This window comes from Physeter macrocephalus, chromosome 15 (genome assembly GCF_002837175.3).
Source record: "Physeter macrocephalus isolate SW-GA chromosome 15, ASM283717v5, whole genome shotgun sequence".
Lineage (NCBI taxonomy): Eukaryota > Metazoa > Chordata > Mammalia > Artiodactyla > Physeteridae > Physeter > Physeter macrocephalus.
Window position 1 is genome coordinate 9,822,082 of NC_041228.1, and position 27,203 is coordinate 9,849,284.

Genomic DNA, 27,203 nt, shown 5'->3' on the forward strand with positions numbered 1-27,203 from the left:
CGAGGGGAGCCGGGGTGCCGGCGTCTGCGCTGCCGCCACCGCCGAGGAGACGGCGCCGAGCCCGCGATGGAATAATGCCCAGCGGCCCGCCCGGTCCCGGTGAGTTGCGGGGCGCCTGGACGGGCTCGGCGGGGCCGCGCGGGGTCGCCCCGGGTCGTCGGCGCCCCTTGTCCGGCCCCCGCGCGGAGAGGCGCCGGCACGGGGCGCCGGGAGGGTCCCGGCTCCGTTCGCGGCCGGGTGCCCGGTGCGCGGGGAGGGCGCCGGCCGCGGGCTCCGCAGGGCCGGGCTCAGCCGTCCAGGGGGGTCTGCGCCCCCGAGGCGCGGGGTGGGACGGGTGGCGCCGCCCCGGGGGTTTCGCGCGCCCTCCCGGAGAGGGGCCGGGGCCCCGCCGTTGGGGCGCCCTCCCGGCCGGAGGCGCGGGCGCCGGCCGTGGCATTGTCTCGGGCGCGGCGGAGGAAAGTTCCCCGCCGTTTCGGGAACGGCCGGCCCGGCCCCGCGGCCCCCGGTCCCGGCTGGGGCTCGGCGCTGCCAGGCAGGCCCCAGGCCACTTAATTTCAACGAACGAAACTTAAGGAAAAAATTCCCACTCGGGGCTTGGGGTTTGTTCACGGGAGGATAGGGACGTGGCTTGTGTTTTTCTGCTTGTACCATTTGGGGACCTGCTGCATTTTCTGAGAGCGACGTGAAGTTTCAAAGAAAAAAGAAACTCGCTGGCGTCTGGTGTTCTGCGGTTTCCTACATCCCGAGAGTTCTTCTCGGGCATTCCTAAAGCGGTTTCCTTCAATAATTTATTTTTCCACTAGCGCAGGGGGATGGAGAGCCAACTTCAGACCATCCTCAGCGTGACCTCAGCTTTACCTGCACTGATCAGAAAGAACAAGAACTTTCTCCTACTTTTTTACCCGTAGACTCGGTCAGTTTGTCTTAGCAGAATGGATTCTGGGATGACAGCAGGGCATGGATTGCTGAGAAATGTTTGGGGATTGTAAAACGTAATTCAATATTGAAGCCAGTTTTATCTCTCCATCAAACTTCAGCCCAAGGCCTTTCCGTTTTGCAGTTGGAGGAAGATGCAGGAAGAGAAGATGCAGGTCTTCTGGAAGCATCCAATCTTTGAGAATAGTTGTTTCAGTCCCTTCTTGTTATACAGCTGAGAGGTGAAGTGACTTATGTAAAGTCATGTGGCCAGGCTTCAGACTCCCCGTCCAGTGCTCATTTCACTAATGTCAGTTTATGGTCTGTCAGCCATGAAATGTTGGGAAATATGCCTTCTTGGCATTATAACCTTCATCGTTTTAGTGCCCTCTCTTGTTCTGTCTTGTCTGTTATTGCTGCTATTTTTTGAGATATGCGGTTATCTGAAACTGCATATTTTGAGACAGAGTTAAAAGAAAAAAATTCCCTAACCCCTACTGTTCAGCCACCAAATGGATTTGAAATATAAAATGGGTGGCTTCTTATATAGGAATGACTTTTTTCTATCCCATTCTTCTGTAAAAAATAGAAACTCCCAGGTCCAAAAAAGGGCAGTATCTTAGCACATAATGTATCGTATGATGTTCTCTAGACATGATTTCCAGCCCTCCTGTATCTTGTGAGCTAGGCAGCCCATCTATTTTTCTCCCTACGAGAGCTCCGAATGGCTGGTTTTTCATTTTTAGTATGTGATAACGTTGGAGAGAAAGGACTTTTTCTAAAGCTTGCCATTTGGTGAAGGAAATTGAAATTCTCTCCACCTCCCCACTTCTCACCAGCCACAGCAGGCCAGATTTTGCAAAAGCAGTCGAAGGCTTGCAGGCCCCCAAATGAGTGTGTGCAGACAAATGGGACCCTCCCTGACCCTTCCTGAGGACCCGCCTCCCTGTGGGCCATCTCCATGCTGCACCCAGGTGGCTGAAGTCTAGAGGAAAGAAGGGAACCTGTGTTACCTGGAACATTGTCGTTTCTGCATTTTCCCTCCAAGTTCTCAGTGGAATATGACTGGATCCTGTGGCCCCCTTCTCATTTTCCCCTCCTGTGTTTCTTCTTCCCACTTCTTTCCCAGCCACTATATCTGCGCGGGTTGGAGAACAGGTCTTTTCTATGGGATGCATGAATGATCCCCATGTAAGCGATAGTAACAGCTATCGCTAGCATTTACTGAGCACTTGCTATATGCCCTGCATATGTTACCTCCTGAGAAGTCCCAAGGAGGAGAGGGAGCTGCTTCTGGAACCTTGACCAGCAAGGACAGCACTTTTCAGATTCATCTGGAATTTGAGTCATTCTTTCATTCTTGTATTACACATTTGATAAGTGGCTCCCCTGTGGAAGGTGCCAGTTGCGCAAAGATGAAGAGGACCCTGTGTTCAAGGCCTTCTATTTCCAGCCTCACCTTTCAGTGTCAGCCTCGCACTTTCTCTTTTAATGAGGCAGTCCAGCAAGCCTGTACTGAGCACCTGCTTCATGCTAAGCATTGTGTGAAGTCCTGGTGATAAACAGCGATGAACAAGATAGGCCTGGTCCCGCCCTCATGGGGCTGGCATTCCACTGGAGGAGCTGGGCAAAAATAAAGAAGCAGGTAACTTCTAACAAATGAAAGATTGTGAGTCTTGTTATCAAGGAAGCACACACAAGGGATTGACCCGATGACCAAAGTGAAGTGGGGTGGGGTGTGTGTGGGGGAGTTCTAGTTTTGCCAGGAAAAGGCCTCTCTGAGGCTGAAGAATTGAGAAGCAAACTGGCCAGGCAGAGAGGTTGCAGCAGAGTGGGCGTTCCAGGCAGAGGGATTAGAATGTGTGAAGTCCTCTGTGCATGAAAGAGCTTGATGTGTTCCTGGGAGTGAGGGGAGTCAGGGGCGGGATGGGGAAAATGGCACAGGGTGAGGTGTCCCCGCCCCCCCCCGCCCCCCCCACGGTACGCGGGCCTCTCACTGTTGCGGCCTCTCCCGTTGCGGAGCACAGGCTCTGGACGCGCAGGCTCAGCGGCCATGGCTCACGGGCCCAGCCGCTCCGCGGCATGTGGGATCTTCCCGGACCGGGGCACGAACCCGTGTTCCCTGCATCGGCAGGCGGACTCCCAACCACTGCGCCCCCAGGGAAGCCCAGGGTAAGGTTTTAGAGGGAGGCAGGGGCAGATCACACCGTGCTGCGGACAGTCCCCCCATCAAGTACAAAGGGAAACTTTGATGAGTTTAGGCTCAGGAGTGGGGTCTGATTGGCATTTTTAGGAGATTACTTTTACTGCTTTTTTATAAGAGTGGATCACAGGGGGCTGAGAGTGGAAGCAGGGAGACCAGTTAGTAGGCCACTGCAGTAATAGGAAAGATGAGGGTGGCTTAGATCAGGGTGGAACCTCCATCAGTGCCAGCAGAGGTGGAGAGAAGTGAGTGCAACCTGGTTGGTTGGATCTTGATGAAATTTGGTGATGGATTTAATGATGGTGGGGCAGTCGGAAGGACTCAAGGATGACTCTTGGGTTCCGGTTTGAACAGCTGGGTGTCATTTGGAGAGACAGGGAAGACTCTGGGGAAACGTGTGCCTAGAGACAGGTTCCACGGGGGCCGTTCTGAGCGTGAGATGTCTGCGAGGCATCCAGGTGGAGATTTCAGGCAGACACGACTCTGGACCCCAGAGGAGACTTAGGGACGAGAGGCACCAACGTGGAAATGATCAGCCTGCAGCTGAGCTACCAAAATGCTTGCCGGGACGTGTCCTGCTGTTTCATCTCTCTGAGGGTCTGCTGTGTTCTTCCTCTTGCCTGGGCCTTTCTTCCTCTCTCCTGGGCTACCTCCTGCTCATCCTCTAAAATATACCTGTGTCTTTAACTCCTTGAAGGTACCTCTAGCTCCCTCTCCCACACTCAGATCCCCGTGTTTACCTTCACCATAGTGTTCAACTGAAGTTACCTTTTTATAGTATCTTGTATGTATGAAAAATTTGCTGCAGGGCCTGACATGTGGTAAGGGCTCAACAAATGTTAGCTGCCGTCATCATCATCATTATTGATGGCAGTGATAGGTATAGAAATAAAAATTACATTATATTAGGATCAGTCTAATGATAAAGGATGTATTAGTTTCCTCTTGCTGCTGTAACAAATTCCCACAAACTTAGTGGCTTAAAACAACACAGATTTATTCTCTTTCAGTGCTGGAGGTCAGAAGTCTGAAATGAGTCTCACTGGGCTAACCTCAAGGTGTGCTCAGGACTCTGTTCCTTCTGGAGGCTCTGGGGAACAATCTGTTTATTCCCTTGCCTTTTCCAGCTTCTAGAGGCCTCCTGCATCCCTTGGCTCTGGACCCCTTCCCCTATCTTCAAAGCCAGCAGTGCTGGTCCTCGTCCTTCTCATGCTGCCATCTCTCTGGTTCTTTCCGCTCTTCTACTTTTAAGGACCCTTTTGATTACATCAGGCCACCTGTATAATCTAGAATAATCTCCCTGTTTTAAGGTCCACTGATAAGTAACCTTAATTCCGTCTTCAGCCTTAGCTCCTCGTTGCTGTGTAACCCATGTAGCCTAACGCATTCACAGGTCCTGGGGATTAGGACGTGGACATCTTTGCAGGCTGGTAGGGGAAGGTGTTATGGGGGTCTGGGGAGAGGCCTCTAACCCAGTGAGGGAGGGGAGGCCAGGGAAATCATCCTGGAGGTAGTGGTACCCCGGTGGGAGTCAGTCTCTACTGGTAAACTCACTGCCCTCCCAAATGTTCGTGCCCTCATTGAGGTTTATTCATTCCTTCATTCAAGCTCTTCTCGATGCCCAGCTTTATGTGAGGAGTTGGAGTTGAGGATTCATTTCTCTGTGCATCCTTCAGGCTGCAGGCCAGATTGTTCGCTTAGCCACCCAGGACACTCACTTTTCTCACCCCACCTCAGGAATCAGTTAAACTCGCCAACCCATGATCACCCTCTCCCAGCCCACGTACCCCGTATCCACTCCCAGGAAGGGGTGGGGTCTGAGGGGGTCGGTCCTCTCTTTAAATGTCGGCTGTGGTTGATTTGCGGGCACAGTGTGAATCCCAACACACGTGCCTTTTGTACAGCTGAAACCTTGGGTCCCGAGCCACAGCTAGTGTCCCCAGCCTCAGCCAGCTCTGTCCCCAAAGCAGGCCACTGGCCACAGGAGAGATCAGGAGAAGGCGTGTGATTTGATCAGGACAAAGTCATCTGAAGCATGAGGGGAAAAAAACAACCCAAGGGCCTGGCCTCCTGGGGTTTGTGGCAGGTGGCCCCATCTTCTGAGAATAAGGGAAACGCAGCACGACCTGATGTGTAGCCACGTCGCTGTGAGGGGGTGATCAAGACCAGCTTTCGAACGTCTCTCCGTTATTTGCAGAAAATGGGCTCCTGCCCCAGATGCTCCCCAGAAACAGACGGCGTCCTGAGACCTTCAGCACTTTGGGGGGACCCCATCAGCTCTGCTGGCTACCCAAGTGCGGGTTGCAGAGAGACCGAGGTCCCTTGCTGCCTGAGCTTGCCCTGCCAGCCCCCATCCCTTGGAAATGCCACCAACTAGCTGGTCTTGTAATATTTTTGGCGTTTCCTCTTCCTCTACCTCTCTAAGTCAGGAAATGCGAAAGTGCACTGAGTTAGAAGAACAGAAGGGTGAGCAAGCGACGTCTTTCCAACGGAGGGGTCCCAGGTGGAGTCTGGGTAGACCTGGGATAGAGAAGGGTGCCCGTCTGCGCTTCCCCCAGGTGCGGCAGGGGTTCCGGAGAACCAAGCCCGTCCCGGTCGTCGTGGGCAGGACAGGAGGGAGAGAGGCAAGCCCGTGTGTGGTTTCTGGGGAATGGCTCGTCTGTCCCTCATCAGGGCTCATCATGAGTTTTTCCGGCAAGGCTTCTGCCTTTATGGAACCCTGCCTGTGTAGTGACACTGGTGCCTGTTTCATTGTAGTTTCGCCTTGAAATAATTATCCTTTCGAGTAGAAACACAGAGAGAGAGCGCTCCAGTAAAAAAGACTGTGGTATATGCAACTTGCCCTCAAATGGTTCAGAAAATAATTATATGTATTTTCTGAATACATAAAAATTATATGTGAGTGAGAAAAAAAGGAAAAAGCAAATGGAGTGCAATATTAACCACAGATGAATGTGGGTAAAGGGATGTGTGTTCCTTGTACTATTCTTATTCTTGAAATTTCCCAAGAAAAAGATTTTTGCAGATGGAAGCGGGAAGAAGAAAAGAGGGCTCAACATTCCATTGTGATTGTGACCTTGACAGACGCAGGATGGCCCAGAGGAAGCCAGAAGATTCTGGGGTCTGCTGCTGACCCGCCTTCCCCCCCATCCTCACACCTTCTGTACTGAACTGAAATAATGTAGGAAAAGCGTCCCGCACGAGGAGTCCAGAAATGGGAGCATCAGTTGCTGCTGTGCTGTGTGGAAACGTGTTTGCCGCCATGGTTGCCTCCCCTTCGGGCTGCGCTCTTGACGGGCAGGGGCGGGGGTCGGGGTCACTCGCGCCTCTCCTCCCTCGGGCACAGCAAAGGGCAGGCACCGAGTGGGCGGGGAGGGGCCGAATTGAGCCCACTGGCCTCTGGTGCCCAGCTCTGTTGCCACATTTGTTGGGTTTTCTCATCATTGAGTTTATTTCTAATGACTCTCCATTGAACTTCTAGAAATTCTCTTTGGTTCCCTTTCAGATCATCCTGGCTTTTAATCCTTGGGTCTTATTCTTCCAGGAGAATTTCTCATTCTTGTTTCATATCTTTGTTTTAAATATACTGACATTCTTTGTTCGGACGGCCCTGTTACGTTACTACTTGAGGAGCCACTTCTCCCATCTCCTGCATCTTCTGACTTGCGGGACATCGTGGCTCATACCCGGGGAGCAAAAGTGGCTTTACAGAGCGGTTTTGTCCTTCAGCCGAGGCTCGGAGGGTTTCCTGAGTCCTGGGCACGTTTCTGTGGTAGCTGCTGGGCTCAAGACTTTTAACCCCCGTCCAGTGCTGTCTGTTTGGACCCTTCACCCATACTTAGGGCCTCAGAGTTTGCACAGAATCCTTTTTTTCCACCGTCCAGACCCTGAGGCAGAACAAGCTTTATTGCCATTTCTCTTCATTGGAGAGAGGAGTAGTTCAGGCCCACTTTCAAAAGAGTCTGGGACCCCTTTGGAGTCCTGGCCTTGTAGAGGGATCTCAGCTCTCCTGTCCTGTAGGCACCAGCTGGAAACCAGCCAGCTTAATACATTCAGTCTTCTTTTGCAGACGAGGAAGAGAAAGAACATTTACAAAAATGTAAAACTTGCCATTTCGAGAAAAGAAAACCAGAATCCTTATCAGAACACTAGCAATAGGAAGATGTGATTCAGGTCAGCAAGCACTTGCTGAGCCCCTCCTGTGCGTTCACCCTGCAGAGCCGGGGTTGGGGGACAGCTATGGGCCTTAAAATGCCTTGTTCATCTTCTCAACCCCCAGTGCAGAGAAGACGGTAAGTATTTAGGAAGAAAGGAGCTGTATGTACTGAAAAAGACAAATACTGATGCAGAAGACAGGATAAAATAATGGAAAAGAGCACTGAATTGAGACTCAGAGGTCCTGAGTTCTCGTACGGAAATTGACTAGTCACGTGCACTTCAGGAGCAGTCACTTACCCTCTTTTGGAGCCGCCCTTCCTCACCTGTGTCAAGGTGGTGATAACTCTGTCCTGACCCTCCTCCCTGGCAGGTCACAGTGAGATCATGAATGTGGGAGGCGGGAGCCACAGAGGGTAAGGGGTCTTTCTTGTCTCCAAGGCGGAAGGGACCACGTATCCCTCAGCGACACCTTGTTTTGGAGACTCCCTCCACCTCGCCGCCTCACCGCCACGGGCACTGGGTTTTCCGGGGAAGAGCTGCAGGCATTTCAGGTCCCCACAGCTTGTGTAGACTAGGGGGTTGGCGTCTGGGCAGTAGCTGGGCTCTGGGGTGGCTGAGTGGCTCCCGTCCCGTGTGATGTTCTTTCCCCTGGAAGTTCCACCCAGACCCCACAAATGAGGGCTGAGCTGCAGCTGGGAACCCTTTCGGGCTGGAGTTTGTGCATCGCGTTGCCTTCGTGATCTTTGACCTGCTGTTCTCTGAGGCTGCACCTCTGGACGGTGGAACTCCTGATCTCTCTGGGGTTTGTCCTTTGGCCAGATCACGCTTTCATGCCTGAGTTGATGTGGTGGGTGTAGGTGGGAGCATTGGTCATGAAGCAACGGGAAAACCACTGGACTTGGAATCAGTAACGATAGCTACTGTTTATGGTATATTCATACACGTTGAGCACTATTTTAAGCAGCTTTCCTACATGAGTTCATTAATCCTCGTACTAACCCTATGAAATAGGCACTCTCTTTCTCCCATTTTATGAAGGAGGAAACTGAGACACACACAGACTAACTAACTTTCCCAAGGCCGTGTACCTCATAGGTGGCAAGATTTTAAGCAGGGAGTCTGTGTTCAGGGCCCACACTCTCGACTGTGATGCGGTATTGCCTCTCAAGACTTGAATTTGAATTCCATGGCCTAATTCCTCATGTGGCCTTGGGAGACTCTGGCCTTCCCCTTTCTCTTAGCTTTTCTGAGCTTCTTCTTCTGTAAATGTTGAAAAAGCTTGCAGGCTTTTAAAAAAGGTGTTAAATAAAGCAATATATACAGAAAGTGGCTGAGTGCCAGGCACATACTCAGGTCTAAATAAAAGCGAGTAGGTTCCAAACGGGAGGAAAAAGCAAAGAACAAGTTCAGTTTGAAGAGTCTTCCCTGCACAGACTTTTCCTGCATAGCCTGCTCTGTGCCAGGCGCCTAGGATACAAAGGTGAAAACTCAAGGTCCGTGGGCTAGAATATCTTATGGTTGATTAGAAGAGAAAGATGTGAAACTGTTCATAATTTTGAACTGATGTCCGTCCTCACCACAGGAAAGTTATGCAGGAATAGCCATGAGTGTGCAGGGAAGGGAGAGTGATCCCAGTTGGGGTGGTCACAGGAAGTTTTGGGGAAGAGGTGCTCTATGAACTTACAGTCCAGGATGGGTAGGATCTCAGCACACGGAGAGAATGGGTATCCGAGGCTGGATGACAGTCTTTGTGATAGGAATGTGGTAGTTATTGTTTTTGGAGGCCTAAGGAGAACATTTGTTCAAGAAGGAAGGTAAAAACTCTCAGTTACTATACCATGGCATTCGGGGTCTCTCACTGGAATGCAGGCATCCCTGCTATTTCCTATCCCTCCACTGTCACGGAACTCCTGATCCAGAAAAGCAAACTGTGGTGTTTATAGACCTTCCAGTAATAGCCTTTCGCCAGTTTCCTCTCCTAGGACAGTTACTTCCTCAGACCTAAAATAGAACTGCTGAAGGGTGGAGATGTGGGATATTTGCAGATTAGACTCTGTTTAACAGTGTACTTCGGAGGCGAGCGGGTGAGAAGTTGTAGAAGACACTGTTGGTTGCTTATCCAACACCCTTTCCCCTTCTGCTTTGCTGACAGAACATTGATCTTTAGAAGCCCACCTTCCAGGGCCTTTAAGGGAGGTCAGTCCCAGCCCCAGGGGTGAACCACAGTGGTCTTGTCCCCCTTGGCAGTGATTGGTTTAGGCATGGGCATGTGATGACACAACTCTGGTTATAAAATATGCAGGGGAATTTGCTGGGAGGATGGGGAAAGATTTTTCTCCATCTTAAAAGGAGACATTTAGAAAGAAACAGCCTCTCTTCTGCTATGGGACATAGTAGGGTTGACATGTGATACCCGGCACTGTGGCAACCATCTTGGGGTCATGAGGGGGGCCTTGCTTAGGGAGAACATGTTGAGTGTGTCTGAGCAGAAAGATGGAAGGCACAAGACACTGAATACCCTACCCTGAGACGATTTTGAGTTGACTTGTCTGTTACTTGTAGCCCATACCCACCAAAATAATACTAATACTCAAGGGAATGTCCACCTCACATGACATCTAGATGATTCTGGGGCTACTATATGCTCGCCTAATCACCCTATGCTGAGCCCACCATCCTGTTTGAAATCACCACTAACTTGTACATGTTTATGCCTTTGCAGTCTTGCTATTTTTTCTACCTGAATTGCCCTTTCGCTATCTTCTCCACCAACCAAAAATCCAACTTACTCTTTCTAAAAAAAATTTTATTGAGGTATAGTTGATTTACAATGTTGTGTTAATTTCTGCTGTACGGCAAAGTGATTCACTTATGCATATTCTTTTTCATATTCTCTTCCATTATGGTTTATCACAGGATATTGAATAGAGTTGCCTGTGCTATACATTAGGATCTTGTTGTTTATCCATCCCATGTATAATAGTTTGCAACTGCTAACCCCAAACTCCCAGTCCTTCTCTCCACGCACCCTCCCACCCCCACCCCTTGGCAACCACAAGTCTGATCTCTATGTCTGTGAGTCTGTTTCTGTTTCGTAGATAGGTTCATTTGTGTCTTATTTTAGATTCCACATAAAAGTGATGTTGGGCTTCCCTGGTGGTGCAGTGGTTAAGAATCCGCCTGCCAATGCAGGGGACACGGGTTTGAGCCCTGCTCCGAGAAGTTTCCACATGCCGTGGAGCAAGGAAGTCTGTGCGCCACAACTGCTGAGCCGGCACTCTAGAGCCCATGAGCCACAACTACTGAGCCCATGCGCCGCATCTACTGAAGCACGCGCGCTCTAGAGCCTGTGCTCGCAACAAGAGAAGCCTGCGCACCGCAACGAAGAGCAGCCCCCGCTCGCCGCAGCTAGAGAAAGCCTGCACGCAGCAACGAAGACCCAACACAGCCAAAAATAATAAATGAATTTTTAAAAAGTGACGTTGTCTTTCTCTTTCTGACTTACTTTGCTTAGTATAATAATCTCTAGGTCCATCCATGTTGTGCAAATGGCATTATTTCATTCTTTTTTATGGCTGAGTAATAGTCCATTGTATAAATGTACCACATCTTCTTTATCTGTTCCTCCGTCTGTGGACATTTAGGGTGTTTCCATGTCTTGGCTATTGTAAATAGTGCTGCTAGGAACATAGAGATGCGTGTATCTTTTCAAATTATGGTTTTGTCTGGATATATGCCCAGGCATGGGATTGCTGGATCGTACAGCTTACTCTTTAAAGAATGGCCCAAATGCACTTTCTCTGTGAAGCCTTTCCTGATCCTTCTTGTTGTAATCCATTATTTTAGTCTTTGAGCACCCATAACATTTGTTGCCCCTCCCACGCTCCCTCCCCACCCACACCCTCATTCTTTATTAGACGCCTACTGTGTGCCAGCTGTGGTGTTGTACACTGGCATTGTCCTTCCCGAATGGGGGCAGATGTGTGCAGCAGATTGTGAGCCAGTGTGGTTTGTGTGGTCCCAGGGGAACATGAGGTATCACCAGGTGCTTGTGAAGGGGCACCTGACCCCACCCTGCAGGAAGGGTCGGAGGAGACTTGCTACAGGGAGGAATCCTTGAGCTGAATCTTAAATAATGAATAGGAATTAGCCGGAAAAAGAGTGGAGGGAAGAGAAGGAAGTTCCAGGTGTAGGGAACCACCTCAGCAAGGAGGTAGATGGTGCAAATAGCACGGTGTGTGCTGGGAAGCGAGTGGCTCATCATCAGTGAACCTGATATTTCAGCTGGGATGCACCGAGGCCCGAGGCCCGAGGGGAAAGCAGGAACCACATCCTGAAGTTTGGACTTGATCTTGAGGCCGTTGAGCCACTGAAGGCTTAAGGCCGGGGAGTGACGTGACCCTTGCCCTTTAGGAAGATGATTCTGGGTGCCCTGGACTGAATGGACTAGGCGGGTGAGGACCAGGACTGGAGGCAGGGAGGCCATTCAGGATGCTCTTGTAGGAGTCTGGTAGCGAGTGCCCAGAAGCTGGAGAGGGAGAATGTATAGGCAGTAGCACTGGCCGGCTTGGGGACTGAGCGGGGACACTGAGCGGACACTGAGCTTCCTGGCTTGTCTCCAAGGCTGGGTCATGTTTGTGTCCCTCAGGACCGCAGCCTCCTCGGGCTCCTGGTCCTGCTGTTCTCTGCGTCCCTAAATGCTTGGTGCCAGGCTTCCGTGGAGGACAGAGGAGGAAGGAGCACGTCTGTCCCTCTCTTCTCTCTTCTATTCCCCTCCCGCAACTAAAGCTCTTCGGTTCTTGTGGTGGTGGAACGGGAAGTGAAGCTGTGATGTGGTTTTCCTGGTGTCCTGGCTTCCTAGGTCTGAGCCTCGAGAAGAGGGAAGACTTTCTTACTGCCTGTGGCTCACTGCCTTTCTTTGTTACGCCTCCCCCAAACCAAACCGCTTCTGCGGAAGCCTGTCCCAGCATCACCAGTCCAGCCCCGTCTGTGTGTCCTCTAAGTTCCTGCCTCAGGCCAGGCTTCCGCAGGATCTCCCCTGAGTCATCCAGCCCTTTTCCAACTCACTGCCCTGCCCTTAGGCCATCCTCCAAGCTGCTGCCAGGGGAGTCTCCTTAAGACTTCACTTTGGGGTCACCCTTCTGCTGAGCAGGCTCTGGTCCCCTGCTCCGCTGCCTGCGCTGTCCAATGAGGAAGGAAGCAGCCTGGACTTTTCAGCTGCTCCGACCTAGGGGTCAGCCCCGGCTCTCGCTTACTCGCCGTGTGCCCGGAGACAAGTCGTGTACGTTGCTGAGCCTACGTTCAGCGCACACCCCTACAAACACAGCCACCACAACCCCTATACACACACATCCCTACACACCCACACCCTTATATACTTACCTACCACAGTTCCTACACACACACACCCCCCTACGCACCCACACACCTAAACACACACCTACCACACACCTACACAACCCCTACACACATATGCACCCCTACACGTGTACCTATACACATACACACAGACTCCTACACACCCTCACCCCTACAGACACACATACACAACCCCATACACACACACACACCCGTGCGCGCACAGACACACACAGACTTTCTCCCCTGCATTCTTATTTCTCTCGGTGAGTCCTTAGTGCCCGGCCCACGGTAGCCCATGTGCTTAATTTGTGTTTGATGAATGAATCGTTCCTTCGTTCTCTTTTAGCTTAGAGTTTGACGATCTCTTTTTTGATAAATTTGAGAAACGCTTTCAAGTTGTCCTTTAAGGACCCGAAGGACCGGGGCCCTGGTGCTCGGGAGGAGCTCACACGGAGGAGGAAAGGAGGTCAGGACTGGAGCGCGGGTTTCTGATTCCGCTCTTCCCATTGGCCACCCTGTGCCTCCTGGGTGACCGGGAGCCACCTGCTGGGGCAGGTTGTCAGGGGTCCGGGAGGTACCATCCTGAGAAAGGGTGGGGCCCCATGCACAGCTGTTACATACAACAGCAGATTCGAGGGTTTGCATATAAGCAGGGCCGCGTGAGCCAATCAGTGCAGGACACGTGTTTTTCTGAAAGAATCTTAATGGACGTAGCATGTGTCTGTGCGGGGTGTTCCCATCCTGGAACAAGTTGAGAGTTGGTTGGGGTAAGCTGAGTTCAGTGATGATTTTTTTTTTTTTTTGAGCTCAGTTATCTCTTTATTAGGAAAGCACCAACACCACATTCTTGGAAATTACTGGAATTTTATTTGCCTCAGGCTTATGACTTGCAACCAAAGACATTGTACAAAGAAAGCAAAGATTAAGTCCATTTTAGGGAGAAGGAGATGATACACATTGGTAACATAGGAGATAACATTGCTTAATTTTTTTGCTCTTGATTAAAAAAAAGTTTTGTTGAAATCGCTATTGAATATTGCAGTCTATGCAGTGTAGTGGAGTGATGATATTTTAAACTTGTTTGAAAGAAGTAACAGTGCTGAACATTTGCAGGTGGGAATCCTGTTGGAGCTGGAAACTAAGTCTGCGGAGGGTAATGCATCGTCAGAAACAAAGCTTCTGTGGTATAGATGATTGGCTAAGAGTTTGGATCCTGGATTTAGGTTGAATCCTAGCACAGCCCCTTAGTGGCTGATCTTAGAACTTGCTGATCTTGGATCAAGTTCAGAGCCTCTCTGAGCCTCAGTTTTGCTACTTGTCAAATGCAGTGAATAAGACTTCCGTCTTACAGGCTTGTGGTGAGAACTCTATGTAGTAGTACATGGAGAGCAGTGAGAATGGTGCCTGGCACGTGGTAACTGGAAGTGGAAGTGTGAGCTGTCCTGATGATCATGATTATTAGGGGTTAAATTGTGTCCTCCAATAAAGCTGTGTTGAAGTCCTAACCCTGAGTACTTCAGAACGTGGCCTGATATAAAAATAAGGTGTCTACAGAGTTAGTCAAGTTAAAATGAGGTCATTAGGGTGGGCCCTAATCCAATATGACTGGAGTCCTTATAAAAAGGGGAAATTTGTAGACAGAGACCGACACACAGAGAGAAGGTAATGTGAAGACACACTGGGAAAAGGCAGCCATGTGACTGGATGATGTGTCTATAAGCCAAGGATTGCTGGCAACCACCATGGTCTAGGAAGGGGCAAGGGAGGATTCTCCCTAGAGGCATCAGAGAGAGCATGGGCCTGCCCACACCTTCATTTCAGAACTGTGAGAGAATAAATTTCTGTTGTTTTAAGCCACCTAGTTGTTGGTGCTTTGTTATGGCAGCCCTAGCAAATGATGATGGTGATGGTGATGATGATGGTGATGGTGATGATGGTGATAGTGATGATGATGGTGGTGATGATGGTGATGATGATGGTGATGGTGATGGTGATGATGATGATGGTGATAGTGATGATGATGATGGTGATGATGGTGATGATGATGGTGATGGTGATAATGATGGTGATGATGGTGGTGATGGTGATGATGATGGTGATGGTGGTGATGGTGATGGTGATGATGGTGATGGTGATGGTGATGGTGGTGATGGTGATGATGATGGTGATGATGATGGTGATAGTGATGATGATGGTGATGATGGTGATGATGATGGTGATGGTGATGATGATGGTGATGGTGATGGTGATGATGGTGATGATGATGATGGTGATTATGATGGTGATAATGATGGTGATGATGATGATGATGGTGATGATGATGATGATGGTGATGATGGTGATGGTGACGATGATGGTAACGATGGTGATGGGGGTGATAATGCATCTGGCCTGAACACTGACCAAAAAGATGGTCCCACGTGTCTGACTACAGATAGGCTTGTGGCATTAATTCAGCAAACAGTGGCATGGTTGTACCTTCCAATTCTGTATTCTTGTGGTGCCTCCAAATGGCACTTGTTGAGAACTTCCTTGGTGTTACACTAGGAGCAGGAGATTAGAGGGTGGTGCTCCCAGGCTAGAGGCTGAGACGGACACTGAAGGAGTAGCTCCTCAGAGATCGAGGTGACGTTCCATCTGCTGCATGAACGTGTTGAGAAGGGGTCCCTAGAGGGGCCCTTTGGGGCCAAGGGCAGAGACTTGCACAGCACAGGACCGTAGCCACGGCCAGTGCATACCAGGGGTTGGAGAAGTGTTGTTCGATGTGGTGGTTGCCTAGGGCTGGGGAAGCAGATGCATCTTGGGTCTGGAGGAGTGAGAGGGACAGGATTGGGAAGGAGGTTGGCCTTAATCCTGCACCAGGAAGGTGAGATCCGTGGCTCTGTGCTTTGCGAAGCATCGGGGCTCAGCTATTCCTCCCTCATCTCTGACCTGTGTCCCGGCCTCCCTGTGCAGTGCATTGAGAGGAAATTCAAACCGGAAGGAAGAAACACCAAGTTTAAAGGATGGAAAAGGTAACAGCCTGAGTCCTTCCGTGTTGTACAGACAGGGTGTTGTGGTAGAAAGAACGTAAACTTGAGCATGGGTTGGTCCTGGGGCAGACTCCTGGTGGGGAACTCCTGCTCTGTCCTTTGCTTGAGACGCTTGGGCAACTTACATTCTCTGAGCCTTAGTTTCCCCACCTTTCCACTTGATCCAGTGCAGGGTGGAGATTACAGTGAGATCATGTAGGACAAGGGTGTGGCACGTGAGAGGCCCTGAATAAATGCCGGTTCTTCCCCACTTAACCTTGTTTACACATGGGACTCTGAAAAAGGGCTTCATGCTACTTGTAAAACCCAGTAGTCAGAGGCAGAAAGAGAGAGTTGGCATCTGGAAAGGCCTGCACTTCATGGAGCAAATACATCATCACTAACAAGAGGGGCTGGGTCCCCCGGAGGAAGGCGTGAGACGGATGCTGGGGCTCCTGGAAGGCCTTGATAACTCTCATTGGCTGGAGTAACTGTGACATCCTCATTGCTCTCCAGTTACTTAAAATATCGCAGAAAAGCAGGTAAAACCTTCTTAGCCCTGGGTGGCTTAAAAATAGCCCCTGAGCACAGAACGGCCAAGCCGTTTTTCCCATGACCCCTTCAGCTGACCTGCTGCCCCTTTGCCACGCACTCCTGCCCAGTGATGACTCCCATGCATCCTCTCCCAGCCACTCTGGCTACAAACCTGGATATTTATTCCTCACATATTTATTTGAGTTTCCACTGCATTCCAGCATTATGGGGGCGGGTGTTGGTGCTGGGCAACGGCAGTGAACACAGCAGAGAAAAATCCTTGTCCTCATGGAGCTTACATTCCACTGGGGAGACATACAACAAACAAACCTTTAATATGGATATGAGATGCTTAATGGAGAAAAACTCACCAGAAAGGAGGCTGGAGAGAGCCAAGGGGGTGTGCACTGTCAGATGCGGCGTTCAAGGAAGCTCTCCTTGCAAAGGTGACGGGAGCAAAGACCCAAAGGAACTGAGGGAGTGAGCATGAGGCACTGTGGCGTAAAATGTGTCCCAGACACAGGGAATAGCCATTGCAAAGGCCCTGGGGTAGCTGCATGTGTGGCATGTTCAAGGAACCTCCAGGAGGCTAGGGTGGCTGGAGTGGGGTGAGTGATGGAGGCGTCATTGATGGGGGAAAAGGTGATGGGGTCTGGGTGATGTAAGACCTTGGTGGGCACTTTGAGGGCTTTTGTTTTTACTCTGAGAGGGAAAGGAGGCCCTTGCAGGGTTTTGAGCAGACGAGTGATACGATCTTGGCTCACTGTTTCACCAGGATCCTGCTGTCTGCTGTGTAGAGAACAGGTTGGAGGGCAGGGAGATGGTTAGGAGGCTGTGGCAGTAACACAGGCAGAAGGTCAAGGTGGCTTTTGGACCAGAGCGGAAGGAATGGGGTGGTGGGAATGCTTGGATTCTGGGTTTATGGATTTCCCCTCCATCACTCAGCTCATCCAAACCATCACCCGGCCCCGCTGGTTGTACCTCAGCCATCCCAAGGAGGTTGGGAGGACTTCGGAGGTGCTACTCAGCAAGTCCACTGCACCGTGAGCTCCTTAAGGACAGGAATGCACCTTCCCTCTCAGGTCTCCCGAGCAGCAGCCTGGTGCCTGGCATAAATGGGGGCCATTTGTAATTTTTTTTTTTTTTTAAATTTATTTATTTTTTTGCGGTACGCAGGCCTCTCACTGTTGTGGCCTCTCCCGTTGTGGAGCACAGGCTCCGGACGCGCAGGCTCAGCGGCCATGGTTCACGGGCCCAGCCGCTCCGCGGCATGTGGGATCCTCCTGGACCGGGGCACGAACCCGTGTCCCCTGCATCGGCAGGCAGATTCTCGACCACTGTGCCACCAGGGAAGCCCTATTTTTTATTTTTTTAATGTTTTGTTTTTTTGCCTTTTATACTTCTCAGTATACTTCTCATTTTAAATCTACTAACTTGTGAGTAATGTTCAGGTTACCTATATCATTTGCAGTTTGTGACAGTGTCGGGCAGGAATACTGGTTTTTCACTCCTGGTATAACTTTACATTGGGAGAAACGGTTTATTAAAGCAGTATCCCTGGCCTTTCTCTGCTCCTTTGCTGAGGATGGTGACTCATCGGTTGGTGAATCTGGGAAAAGAGATCTGCCCGTCTTTGTTTTTTCTTTTTCTTTTTGGCCATGCTGCGAGGCTTGTGGAATCTGAGTTCCCCAACCGGGGATTGAACCTGCGCCCTAGGCGGTGAAAGTGCCGAGTCCTAACCACTGGACCGCCAGGGGATGCCCTGTAATGTTAATTGCGTAGGCGGTGAGGCTGTCATTCCCTGGCACCTAAGATAGGATGCGGAGCCATCTTGGGTGCTTGCCCTTATCACATGTGCCGCGCTGGTCCATCATTGCTGCTTCCCCGTGCTGCTGTCTGAGCTCCTAAGGCCAGGACCGTTTTGTCCAGTGTCGTGAGCACAGTACAGAGCCCAGTGGCTGCCAGGTGCTCAGGAGGTGCTCCCTGTGAGGGAGTGAAGGCCCCTGGTCCCTTTCATCCCCTGCTCAGAGAGGGTGTGACAGCCAGCGTCAGTTTCCATCCCAGGAGAATGAAACTGCTGAAAGACTCCTAGCCTACGTGGTGGCCCTCGGGCCTTCTGAAGGGAAAAGCAGACACACAGAGGTGGAGAGCCCTCCTGTTTGAGTCGTCAGCACCCTGAGGGGCCCTTGGGCCGTGGAGTGGTCTCCAGGGCTTGTCTACACGGCACAGCGCGTGGACAGCTATGTCAGGAGGCTGGGGCACTTGTTGACGGGGCGGCGTCCTCCTGGGCTGGGAGACCCAGACCGATTGGGACGGTGTAGCAAGAAGTTCTGGTTGGCTGGGTTTTGCCTGGATAGACCAGAGAATTGGACGGTCCCGTGTGAGATCACTATGTATCTCCCATTTCCTAGCTCGCTCACATTGATTCGTTTTGTTTTTTAACCTCAAAGCCTTTCACCATTTCCTTTTTATTAATTTTTAAAAATTATACTTTTGTAACAGCTTTATTGAGGTATAGTTCACATATTATACAATTCACCTGTTTAAAGGGCAGAATTCAATGGTTTTTAGTATATTCACAGAGTTGTGCAACCCTGATTACAATCAATTTTAGAACACTTTCATCACCCTGGAAAGAACCCCATCCATACCTCTTAGCAGTCACTCCCCACTTCCCCCCCAGTCCATACTGAAGCCACTTGCTTTCTGTTCAGTTTATGACATACTGATATTTATTTATTATTTATTTATTTATTTATGGCTGTGTTGGGTCTTTTTTGCTGCGCGTGGGCTTTCTCTAGTTGTGGCGAGCGGGGGCTACTCTTCGTTGTGGTGCACGGTCTTCTCATTGCGGTGGCTTCTCTTGTGGCGGAGCACGGGCTCTAGGCACGTGGGCTTCAGTAGTTGTGGCATGTGGGCTTGGTAGTTGTGGCTCGTGGGCTTAGTTGCTCCGTGGCATGTGGGAGCTTCCTGGACCAGGGCTCGAACCCGTGTCCCCTGCATTGGCAGGCAGATTCTGAACCACCGTGCCACCAGGGACGCCCTGGCCAGCAACATTTCGAACCTCATTCCTTGGCTGGAGCTCTGCCATGCGGCCGTGCCCAGCCATGAGGGAGCCTGGGAAATGTAGTCCAGCTGTGTGGCCAGGAGGAGGAGGAAGCTGAGTTCTGAACACCCAGCAGTCTCTGCTGCACGTGGCAAGTGGACCTCAAAACCCTGTCCCGTCAAGCTCTGCTGAAGTAATGGGCACTGTTTGGCCTAGAGAAGCAAGACTCCGGTAAGGTGGTATTTGTGACCGCAGACCATACTTTGCTCACCCTTGGTCTAGAGAGATCTGAAGTCCCTCCCATCTTGAGATGCTGTGATTCTGTTCATTATGCACTCAGTGTATACAGCAAGGGGCGCAGCTGGGGTTCGGCTCTGGCAAGCTGGTGCCAGAGCCTGCCTGTCCAGCTGCTACACTGTATGTTCCTCCTTTGAGCCTGATACCAGTTCTAACATTATTCTTGCCACGGAGGGAGATAATTTGGTGTTAAGAGGAATGAAAGAAATCACCCTTTGAGCTCCACCTGATGTTCTAGATACGTTTTATACGTTTTCCTGAATAAGTGGGGCAGTAATCCTAAACCAACCCAGTGAAGTTGGTATTAGTGACTCTATTTGACAGATGAGGAAACTGAAACTCACAGGCGCTTAGACACTCACCGGATGTCCCTGGCTGGGCAGTGGTTGAGTGGGTATGTCAATGAGGAAACTTCCTGCGACATAGACCAAAACGGGCTTAAATGAAGCCACGAGGAAGCACACTCACTCACATAACTGCACGGGGTGGGGATGGTGTGAGCAGGGGTGCTGTGTCACCGTCCCCACAGGATATTCAGAGCATCCTTGAATTAAGATAATTCAAGAATTGCATGAAGGAATTTTTGTAATTGAGGTAAAATTGACATGAACCTAACTATGAATCATTTTAAAGCATACAACACAGTGGCATTTGGTACAGTCACTGTTGTTTGACCACTAGCTCATCACCCCAAAAGGAGACGCTGTACCCACTAGACAGTCACTCCTCATCAACCCCCTTTCCTTGTCTTTGAGCTCTGGCGACATCTCGTGTGCTCTGTGTCTCAAAGGATTTAGCTATTTTGGATGTTTCATGTAAGCGGATTCGTACAATATATGACCCTTTGTGTCTGGCTTTTTCCCCTTAGCATAATGATTTTGAAGTTCATCCGTGTCAAGGCACGTGTCAGTACTTCATTCCTTTTTATGGCTGAACAATATTCCGGTGTATGGCTAGACCACGTGTTGTTTATCTGTTCATCTGTTGATAGACACTTGGGTTGTCCCCACCTTCTGACTATTGTCAGTGGTGCCTTTGTGAACATTCACATACAAGTGTTTGTTTGAAAACCTGTTTTCAGCTCTTTGGGATATATACCCAGGGGTGGTATTGATGAGTCATCTGCTAACTCTGTTTAATTTTTTGAGGACCTGCCAACTTTTCCAAAGTGGCTGGACCATTTTACATCTCCCTCAGCAACGTATGAGGGTTCCAGTTCTCCACGCCCTCGCCAAGACTTATTTTATGTTTTTTGGTATGACGGCTGATCTGGCGGGTATGACGTGGCATGGCGTGGTGGTTTTGATTTGCATTTTTCTCATGACTGATGCCTTTGAGCGTCATTCCTGTGCTTGTGGGCCACATAAAGGGACCTTTAAGAAGGTGTGGCAGGTGCAGGGAAGCGCCAGGGACAGTGCGGGGGCCCCGGGCACATGGCCCTGGGGCTCCTGTGTCAGTGCACAGTTTGAGGGGTGGGGAGGGAACAGTTGCTAGAACCTGGAGACAGCTAGGGCACGAGGAGGGGTCCTGACCAGAGCTGAGGCTTGGTTTGAGGGTGACAGCCAGTTTGCGGTGACCCCCAGACAGGGAGCAGCGGTGGGGGCCGGAGGGGGGGCAGCAGGGAGGATGATACCTCAGTCTCCCCCTCCCTCCTGTCTCCTGCTAGGGCTCCCTGTTGGCCAAAACCATGCTGCAGCCAGAGGGTAGGGGGCCCTTGCGTTATTAGTCCCTGGAGGCCGATTTGGGGCACAGAGAAGGGGATAGTGGAGCATGAAGGACACGTAGCACAGAATTAGTGTCTGTTCCAGGAGCCCCCGCTCCATTTTCCTGTAGTTCTTCAGGTCTGTCCTTCTTCATGTGTAGGCTTCTCCCTAAGACTGGTAGTGAGGCAGGCCGCATCCACTTTGAGCACCTTTATTGTAACGTCCAGAGGAAGAGAGAAAACACCATTTCTTAAACCTCTTCTAGGAGACTGAGAAAGAGCTTTCCCAGAAACCTCCAATTTCAGGTCTCCTTGACCCAAGTTGGGTCACGTGTCCTTTAGACTGATTACTGGCAAATTGCTGGGAGGGTTTTGGACCAGCTGGGCCCACACCCGGGAGCTGCAGGAACACATGCTTCCTGGGAGAAGGGCTAACCCGAATGAAGTCAGGAATGAGGAAAGGTGCTGGGTAGAACCCCACGGTGCCCTTTCCCTGGGGATTCCTTGGAACATCTGCTAGACTAAAGCCCATGCTGTTTCCACTCCGCCATGCACCATGCCAGGGGCGAGACCAGAAGCCCGGACCGGGCCCCTGGAGGGTTTACGCCCTCGCTGCTGAGTCACGCCGGGCAGCGTGCCATCTCCAGCTGGTACCAACCATCTCAGGCCTCCTCAGGGTCTCCCGGCCCCTGCCATCCCTCTCTGGTCCACATCCTTAGCAACGATTCCAGGGAGTGAGGCCCGACTCCACTCCATCGGAACCAGAGGCCCTGAGTTCAACCAGGAGTTCAGGAAATGGTTTTTTTTTTTGGTAGATTTTGCCACAAAAGACAAAAATTTTAAAACCTACCTGTTGTATGATTCCGTGTATATGAGATCTCCACAATAGGCAGATCTGTAGAAACAGAAAGTCAGGCTGTTCTTTTGCCAGGAGTGGGTGGAGGTGGAATTGGGGGTGGGGAGTAACTGCTGATAGGTACGGGGTTTCTTTCTGGGGCAAAATGAAAATGTTCTAAAATCGATTGTGGTGATGGTTGCACAGCTCCGTGAATTCTGTTGAAACCACTGAACTGTATCCTTTAAATCGGTAAATTGTGTGGTATGTGAATTATATCTCATCAAAGCTGTTACAGAAAAAAAAGACACAAAAGCTCGTTCTGCTGCTGTGCTTTTTGTTTTATTTAAAGTCAAAATTGATTGCTGTTTTATTCCTTAAAATAAAAATTATCTGTGGCTTATACCATGTTTTCTTTTTCCTCTCTCCCTCCCCCGCCCTCCTTTTCTTTCTCCTTCCCTCTTTCTTTTCCCTACTTTCCTTTAGATAAGTACCCAGCTCCCCTTAGTCTTCGTAGGTCCTGTGGACTTGACCCAGCCCGTATACTCGTACGGACCCATGAGCGATACCCAGCCAGTGGAATGTTCCAGCCCCTGGCCACAGAGTTGAGTTCAAGGATGCACACACAGTCAGAGTCAAGCCTGAGACTTTTACTGGAACTACGGGGGAAGAGAGGCTTTCCTTCCTCAGGGATTGCTGAGCTGTGACTGCACATAAACCTGAGGGCCAGTGGCCCCCTGGGGGCAGACCTGCCTGAAATACCCCTGTCACCCCTCCAGGAAGGCAGAGCCAGCAGACGGAGACTAGGTCCTCTCTGACCACATCCTTTGAGTGAATCTAGCCGTGCCTGAAGTGACATCCATCCCTGGGTTTCTCAGTTTGGTCAGCCCATAATCTCCACCCTTCTCTTTTTTTTTTAAAAGCCAGTAGTTGGGTTTTCTGCCTCAGGAAATTGGCTTCTGCAAATGTGGGCCCTCCATGCTTAAGTGATTCAGAGGCACCCTTTCCACAATAATCCCAGTGCCGTGAGAGGGAACCGGTGTTTCCGCCCTATCTCTTGTATCAGAGCAAGCCAGGAGAACAGCTTCCACAGAGGAAGCAGCCCGACGCTGGAACGTCCTGACCCAGCCCATGGAGTCCTTTGTAAGGGCCCCGGATGGTATCTGGGGACCACCCAGCAACCTGTCGTGCCCACAAGAATCGGCCTGCGTCCGCCTGCTGCAGGCCTGCTTTTCTGTGTGCGTGCAGCTGGACATAGATGTGTACTGGAGCGTGGCCTTTGTACATGGCATGGGGTCCCCGCTTTTCTTCTTTCCTTTTTTGGTTATATATTGTACACCACGTGAATCACACTCATTCAAGATTTTATGTGTTTATAACAAGGGGGAAGGGTACCCACGTCAGCTCAGGCTGCCATGTTGCCAGAGCGAGAAGTGTCTGATGTTCTTTCTTCTCTGTCTCCCTGGTTCCCAGCAAACACAGCAGTTGTGAGACCCGGGCGTTATCCTTCTCATTTTTCCCCGGTGGCACCTGAGGCTCTGAGGATCCGATGGACTTCCCATCAGATGGTTTGTCTCCAAAGCAGATAGAAGAGGCCAAATCTCCTGCTGCTTTGGGGCACAGATATTCCCACCTCAGACCCAGTTCCTTGTGGTTCTTTGTCGTTTAAGGGAAATAGAGTTGGGGAAGGTGAGAAGGCTTGATTCTAAGAGAAGTTTGGTTCATACCAGGCTCCAGAAGATGATGCTTAGGGTGACCTACATTTGAGGCAGTTGCAAAGCAAGAGGCTTGCAGGAATCCATGGCACTGTTTAGCTGGTGTTGACCGGTTGGCAACTGGACTCTGATGGGAAATGAAAGTGTGCCTGAAAGTCTTGGTATGAGGGTGTTTGTTTAGGTGGTCATTCATTCATTCATTCAACGAATGTTTACTGAGCCAGGCACTGTGCTAGCCACAGGGTCCTCTGGTTCCCCCAAAGCCTTCTCTGGAAGAGTGGGGATGGGGTGTGGGGTTGCTTTGTTAACAACTCTGTGGGCTTCCCTGGTGGCGCAGTGGTTGAGAATCCGCCTGCCGATGCAGGGGACGCGGGTTCGTGCCCCGGTCCGGGAAGATCCCACGTGCCGCGGAGCGGCTGGGCCCGTGAGCCACGGCCGCTGAGCCTGCGCGTCCGGAGCCTGTGCTCCGCAACGGGAGAGGCCACAACAGTGAGAGGCCCGCGTAACGCATACCACCCGCCCCGCCCAAAAAAAAAACAAAAAAAACAACTCTGTTGTGCCTGCCTCAGTGATATTCCCAGGGTGTTCCAATCTGGTGAGCATCCTGGATTCGGTGACTCCAGTGGCGGTGACATGAGTGGTGCAGGAAGTAGACTCAAGCCTGCAGTGAGTCAACTGCATCCAGGCGTAGCATCCTGCCTGTGTCTCCTGTCACCTTGGAGACAAACAGCTGTGAAACAGAGACGATTTAAATCCTCAGTAGAAGGAAAGAGTCTTGACTCTGGAGAAATTTCATTTTGAAAAGGAGTCTTGTAGACATGGGTTGATTCTTCTGGGTTTACAGGCAGTAAAATTCCTAAGAAGCAGAGATGAATTTTCAGAAAGAAGTTTGAGGATTGGGGTTGCCCCAACAGTGGTGTCATGAGGCTTCCTCAGGGTAGGGCTGGAAGGTAGTTTCTTGTCGGGCTTCCTGTTCTGGAGGTAGCGAACTGGGAAAGCTGGTTTAGGTCATGTGAATATTTCCCTGTAGCTTAAAAGGAACCCCCAGTTTCTCATTTTGACAACTCATTCAGAAGTCTTTCTGATGTTTCCCTTGTTTGTTTTACTCTCATTCTGATCATGTATTCGGTCAACAGGTGTTAAGTTAGCACCTGTGAAGCATGTTGCATCATCATGTCACATGACTTTATTATAGTGTTGCGTCTTAAACACAGATCGCCTCTGCCTTCAAGAATGAGATGAAACCAATGAGTCAGGCCCCTCTCTACAGCCACACCTGCTCTTCCTTTTCTCTGCTACTCTGTCTTCTTTCTCTTGCAAAGCCATCTTCTTCCAGGAAGCCTTCCTTGATTGAACCTGCCCCTCTGTCACCATTCAGCAAGTATTGCTTTGTGCCCACTGCACGTCAGCCTCTTAGCCAGGGGTTTGGGGTTCAAGATCAGAGATTTAAAGGAGTGTAAGTCATGGTTCTTGTCCCGGAGGAACTTCTGGTACCGAGCATGGTCATGGGAGCAATGTTAGTCTTTGTATGGGGAGGGTTCCAGTATGTTCCTGCAGTTGTATCAGTGTGGCATTTTGCCCTTATTTCCTATTCTTGGGTATACTTAATGAGATTGTAAGTTAGCTGAGGGAAAGTGTCAGCCCATCAAAAAGTACTGTGCTATTATGCTACGTCTATTATTCATTCAACAGATATATCATTCATTTACTCTTCACCTATGTATCCAGTCCTAGAAATTGGAACCCTTGTGCACTGTTGGTAGGATTGTAAGATGGTGCAACCTCTGTGGAAAACAGTGTAGTGGTTCTTCAAAAAAATTAAAAATAGAATTACCATATGATCCAGCAAACCCACCTCTGGGTATATATCCAAAAGAATTGGGGTCTCAAAGAGATACTCAAACATCCATGTTCATGGCAGCCTTGTTAATGGTAGGCAAGAGGTGGGAGCGACCCGAATGTCCATCAGTGGATGAATGGATAAACAAAATGTCATATGTACACATCTTGGAACAGTATCCAGCCTTAAAAAGGAAGGAGGGACTGCCTTGGTGGTGCAGTGGTTAAGAATCCGCCTGCCAATGCAGGGGACATGGGTTCAAGGCCTGGTCCAGAAAGATCCCACATGCCGCGGAGCAACTAAACCCGTGCTCCACAACTACTGAGCCGGCACTCTAGAGCCCGTGAGCCACAGCCCACATGCCACTACTACTGAAGCCCACGTGCCTAGAGCCCGTGCTCCACAACAAGAGAAGCCACCGCAGTGAGAAGCCCGCGCACTGCAACCAAGAGTAGCCCCCGCTCGCCGCAACTAGAGAAAGCCTGCGCGCAGCAACCAAGACCCAATGCAGCCAAAAAAAAATTTATTTAAAAAGAAAAAAAGGAAGGAAATTCTGATACATGCTACAACATGGATGAACCTTGAGGACATCATGCTAAGTGAAATAGGCCAGTCGCAAAAAGACAAATACTGTATGATTCCATTTATGTGCAGTATCTAAAGTAGTCAAATTCACAGAAATAAAAAGTAGAATGGTGGTTGCCCAGGGCTGGGGGGAGGAGGTATGGGGAGTTGTTGTTTAATGGGTGTAGAGTTTCAGTTTTACAAAATGAAATAGTTCTGGAGATCTCCTGTTATAACAATGTGAATATACTTAACACTACTGGACTGTCCACTTTAAAATGGTTAAGGTGATAAATCCTGTGTTATGTGTTTTAACCACACAAAACTTTAAAAAAATGTATGTATCTGGTCCTTTAGAACAGACATGTTCAAAGTACTGAGAATTTTCTGGTTTACAAACCAGACAGGGTCCCTCACCTCATGGACTTACCTCTGCAGTGAGCACCGACTACGTGCCAGGAATTATACAACCACCCCCAGAGTTAGCTACTAACCATCCCACGCCCGCAGATGGGGAAGTGGAAACACAGGTGAAACAACTTGGCCAGATCCCCAGAACAAAAAGCATATCCAGGGGTGGGAGGCCTGAGAATCTGGAGCAGAAGGCCAGCCTGGCCGAGGTTGCAGGAATTCAGACACACTGGGCAGAGCCTGGCTCAGCGTGCTGGCACAGGGCGCCTGGGAACATGGCTTAGCAGGCTGGACATTGTGACAGAAGTATCAGCGCTGGGTCTCAGACGTGGCAGAGGGGTCAGCAAACATTTTTCCAGTGAAAGCTCTTTCTTAACCTGTGGCTTAGAACTTGCCACTCTGTGTTCTCTGAAGCCCCTCTTCCTGTCTTTTCTGTCTGGTATCCCCTGTTCGTCCCTCAAAACCTGAAGCTGCTTCCACCTCCCTCGTGAAGCCACTCTATGTTCCATATTCTGTACTGATTCTAAGCTTGGTGCCAGTGTTCATTTTTGCACTAAGGATTTCCCTTTCTGCCTTACGTCGGAGGAAGGTGGCCAACTTAAATATGGCAT

General features: G+C 50.3%; 1 protein-coding gene across 1 annotated transcript in view; it reads left to right on the forward strand.

Moving 5' to 3' along the window:
- Nucleotides 1–27,203, forward strand: part of LOC114487924 (arf-GAP with SH3 domain, ANK repeat and PH domain-containing protein 1-like) — a 124,867-nt gene continuing 97,664 nt past the window's right edge. The window contains exon 1 of the mRNA XM_028500753.2: nucleotides 1–99. The gene's annotated coding sequence lies outside the window, so the exon portion shown is untranslated. The remainder of the gene's footprint in view (nucleotides 100–27,203) is intronic.